The following is a 5,091-nucleotide window of genomic DNA, read 5'->3' on the forward strand; positions in this document are numbered from 1 at the left end:
CAAAATGGCGCACGGTACATGGAGAAATGACGTCATGCACACATGCCACATCCTGGCTCCATCCATCCTCCTGAGCGTCATGTTATATGTGGATGTGCAGTCTTTATTTTTTTGTGCATTCAGTTCTGTTTCATCACATTACACATTTTATATACCTGCCTTCTGAGTGTAAAGCCAGTTCAGCTGTCCTGCTGATGGGTGAGGGGGAAATGAGATTTACACATCAGGATGTTGGTGTTGGTTAAAGCTGAAGTTAACAAAATAAAATCCAGCATAAACAGCATGGACGTTTATTTTTTTCGCCTTGTGTTCATAGGCCAGGTATGTTTCCTGCATGTGATTAGCATAATATGAGTAATTGCTTAAAAAAAAATCCTTGCAGCGATACAAGCACAATGGGAGGGTATGTCCCTTCTATTTAACAAATCCAATTATGCATGATAAAAGTTGTTTCTTCACTTGGTCATTGTTGATGTTGGATATGAAGTGTGTCCCAACTCAAAATTATGTGACAACTCACAAGAACCCTGGCTTGTATTGCATGGTCAGTGGGTGACATCTAGTGGGCAAATGGTGAAAATTCAGTTAATTGTTGGGAGTACTTTTCAGTCTATTCACAGACACTATTCTTCTAGTCCTATATGACTTGGTCTGTAAAACCTGACTAAATAGTCCACTTAAAACAATCACAATCACTCTTAAAATGTTAAAATGAAAAATCTTAGTTTGAATTTTTGGCCTGTAACAAATTACTTTCTGAAAAGGCCACAACTCTTATAGGCTTGACTTCTACAGCATATTATTCCTATAATCCCCATATAGATTCCATTAACATATAATACATTGTTACAGTGGTTAGCATAAATTTTATGGTTTTTCCTTGATCATTGTTTCCTGTTGAGGGTATCACAGTACACATAATTTTCATCCCATAATTTATATAATATCTACATCATTTCCCCACATAATTTTAAACATGGAAATACATATTTATTTTGGTTGATTCAGTCTGTCAACCAAGCACTTTCATTGTATGCTACCAATCATTTTGTGTTGTTTTCTTCAAATGGTGGATATTACATTGGGGAACAAACTTTCTGCTTAACCCAGTTCTGCCATCAAAAAGAATGCCACGTATATCTTTATTTTTGTGAGCATACACTCAAGACGATGCAAAATATATATATATAAATAGAGGTTGTTTTTAGTTGTATGCTGATTTTTCTGTAAACAGCCCTCTCTTAAGGTTTGGGGTTGTCAAGATTTAGGAGGAGAAAGATAGCCCATAGGGGCGGATTGTGCAATAAAAAAGTCACATTCCAAAACAAAAAAAATGGCAAATGCTGATGAAGTGTGAGAATATGTAATATCTGGGCCACGTTTCAGTAGATAAAATTGTATAAACACTTTTAAAACACAAAATTTGTATTATAATAGTGTGTTTTAAAAAAAAAAGTGAAATAAGGTCCTTTGTTTGTCTAATTTCTGACATATTCTTGTTTTACTCTTTGTTTTTAAACCAGCATAGAGACCTAAAAGTGGAAACAAACAAATATTACAGGTCACATGTGTTTGAAGCTGGCTAATCACCTGCATGATTTTTTAAATAACAATTATGATTATGGGCTCTGGATAACTGTTACATGTAGACTCTGTAGTGCTATTAAACTTTTCTGTTTGCTGCATCTGCAAATAGTCCTGGAGGTGGCAGATAAATAAATAGGGATGCACCCAGAAAGACCTGGACCAAATCTCACCAAAACCTTCTCCCCTGTATCTCCCGAGCTCCACATACATCCCTCTCATCACTCACACAACGTCCCTTGGGGAGAAGCAGAGCAGAGGCCTGGAGGTTAGGAAGCTTATACATATACTGTATATTTATATAAAGGTGGACCAACTTGTACCTGTACCTGCAGTACAAGTACGAGTTGGATGGTCTAAGACTATTCATAGAAATGAAAGAGCATGCATATAAATATGACATAATATGACTTAAGAATGTGACATTATTAGTGTGTTGGTGGGCGCAAGTTGTGTAAACTATTCATTTTACAGATGTTCTTTCAAATACTGAATAGTGTTGTTAAACACAGTTGGGCTAATAAACATAGTTAAGCACAGCATTTAACACCTACTTGTGTATTGATCCCATTTGTGGTTAGTAGATGTGGGCATGTTTGCTCTAAATTAAAAATAGATGTTTCACCAGTGTTTTGTAAAACCATCATTATTTTAAGAACCACTTGAACCTCTACAACATCCTTGACTTGTACACTAAGAGCTCTGTGTTGTTCCACACAGCACCAAATGGGTTTGCAGTGGTCTTTACTTTGGTAGCTTCTGCCTCTGACTGAAACTGTGCAGCCGTCTGATGAGGCAGTGCAGACATTATGTGTAGGATACGGTAAGTACGAACACTTTTTGACTTGAAAGCATTAAATCATGCGGCTGTAGATACTGTACTAATAAGAATAAAGGATATTAAATACTGCTTTTCAAATTAAAATTATTGAAACAAGTGTTTCTGAATTTTAATTTAATTTTACTTGCATTCTAAAACGTCTGTTTTTACTATACATTACACATATAAATTAGTGTGAAAAAAATGCTTGCCTTGACTAATAGTGCCCTATTAAAAACATAAACTGTGTTCACCACCACAGTGTGAAGGAGAAACATTTGACTCAAGCCCAATTTGTGATTTAATAAACCGTACAGCTTAATTGTTGTGTACATTCGATTTTTCACATTTCTACAAGTTAAGTGTTGTGGCTGTGACTGTGTGTGTGTGCGTGCATGAGTGTGTGTGTGTTAGCGTGTTAATGGGCAACTTGTAAACACATTCCTTGGGACAAAGCTCTTTCAGCCTGTTCTTTGGGGAAATGTACAAATGCTGTGTGGACTGGCAAAGAAAAAAAACTAGCAGATGTATCGGTTTTAACACGTGAATGAAAGAACTGTCCGTATCCGTGTGTGATTGTTGTTCCATTCAAAGATGTCTGAAGCAACAGAGGAGACCATCACAAGCATCAACTGACAGGTCGTGCTGCCAGGAGTCTTAGTGTTACATGTGTTGCAGTCGAAAATCAGCGGGGCGGTCGCAGCCTCGTGGATTTGTCAGTGGGAAAAATAAAAACACAAAAAGGCAACAAAAACGTGAACAGAAACATTGTAGCCAAACGAAAATCGTCTCAATCTCCAAGAGTCACAACTCAAGCTGAACTGTGAAAGTGGTATAACACTGTATATTAAAAAAGAAAAAAAGAAAACAATCTTGCTCTATCTCCTCTCGTTGTTTTCTCCCTCTGTTTTAATTTATGATCTGGTTTGAGAAATCAGATTTGTTGCAGGTGTTTTATTTTTTCAGTTCATGTAAACTGCCTGGCAAAAAAGAAAACAGACAGAAAAAACCTTAAAGGGATTGTGTATTTGTTTGATTCACTTAGAATTTTATTTTCTTATAACTTAAGTGCAATAAAATGTGGGTTTTTCTTTTTTCATTTCAAGCATATCAGTTGTCTGTTTTTGTTACCTGTGTGACGGCCTATGTTCAATAAAGCAAATTATTTGGTTAATTACATCCACGAGGGAAATACTTTAAACATTTACCGCAGTGTAGCTTTTTTAGGACACATTTATCACAGCAAACCTTCTGTGCTACTAAAAACCAGAGGCCTCATTTATAAAACTGACTTACAATCAATTTTGTAGTAAGTTTGACTGACTGGTTGCTGAATAGTTATTTATAAAACTTAACTTTGCTTAGAGGTAAGCTCATTTCCATGTCAAAGTCTGGACTTGATACAAGTGATGTCCCTGCAGGTTATGTAGAGGTATTGCAGTTTGGGAGCCTGTAGTGGACTTTGCATTAGCTTGAGCTAGCTTTGCATTAGCTTTATGAACAATGTGATCTGAGTTATCGATTAAAAAGGTGTGAGGATCGCATGGTTTTACAATTTTCCATATTGGCGGTGACGCACTCCCAAGCTCCGTGTTTGACATTCGTCAACCCATTATTTAGTCCAGTAAAGCATGCGTGTTTCCCGGCCTCGGTCTCCTACCATTACTGTAATCTTCCTGACTAAGCTCTCATTTGTGCTAGCATTATCTGAGGTCAAAGTACTGATTGTAAGGCAGCTGCATAGGTTGTAAATGGGCTTCTTTATGCTCAGTATTTTTTATGAATCAAATGGAAGCACGCTGTCGGAAATTATCTTCTGACTAGGTTTAAGTATAAATCTGAGAACATTTATATAAATGAGGTCCCTGGTTTTACTTTATAGATCCTAAGTTTTTTAATTTTCACTCCCAAGGACGTTGTATTTTCAGTCCTGTTTGTCACCCATTATGGTCTTAACAGGTCCACAATAGCAACTCCTGTCTCTTAGAGTACTTGAGGATATGAACTGAGATAGCAACCCTCCAAAAACGGAAAAAACTCAACACTATGGGCCCAGCTTCCTGTTTATTTATTATTCTGACCTAGAGCTTAATCGATTAGGAGTTTGTTTGATCAGATGGGTTCTGTTGTAGCATAAAGCTGAGTAATTCTGCTTTACAATTGCACAGAAATTAGTTTAAAATCCTGCTAAGTTACAATAAGAAGAGGTCACTTCCACAGCGAAATACTCGCACTAATGCTGAAATGATTGGTCAATTAATCAATGAGTTAATCTACAGACGATTTACCTATTAATAACTAGGTCGTTCAAGCAAAAATGCTAGATATCGTCCTGTTCCAGCTTCCCAAAAGTGAGCATCTGCTGCTCTCGTATGTTTTTAAATCTGATCTCTAAGTTTTGGACTATAGATCAGAGGAAACTTGAAGATGGATATTAGTACAAGGCATTTTCTGACATTTTATTAAGTAAACATTAAACCAAGGAATAATCAGCAGATTAATTGATGATTTTTGGCAAAAACTAAAAAATCTCAATTTTTAAAGAAAAGATTACCAAACATTGTCTGATACCAGCCTCCTGAGGGTGAGGTTTTCCTGTTTTTCTGTTCCATATTTTAAATTGACTATTTGGGGTGTTGGATGGGCAAAAAAGATGCTTTGCAGACATCACCTTGAGCTCTGGGAAC

Source organism: Morone saxatilis, unplaced genomic scaffold, assembly GCF_004916995.1.
Source record: "Morone saxatilis isolate NCDOM2014 unplaced genomic scaffold, NCSU_SB_2.0 Contig19, whole genome shotgun sequence".
Lineage (NCBI taxonomy): Eukaryota > Metazoa > Chordata > Actinopteri > Moronidae > Morone > Morone saxatilis.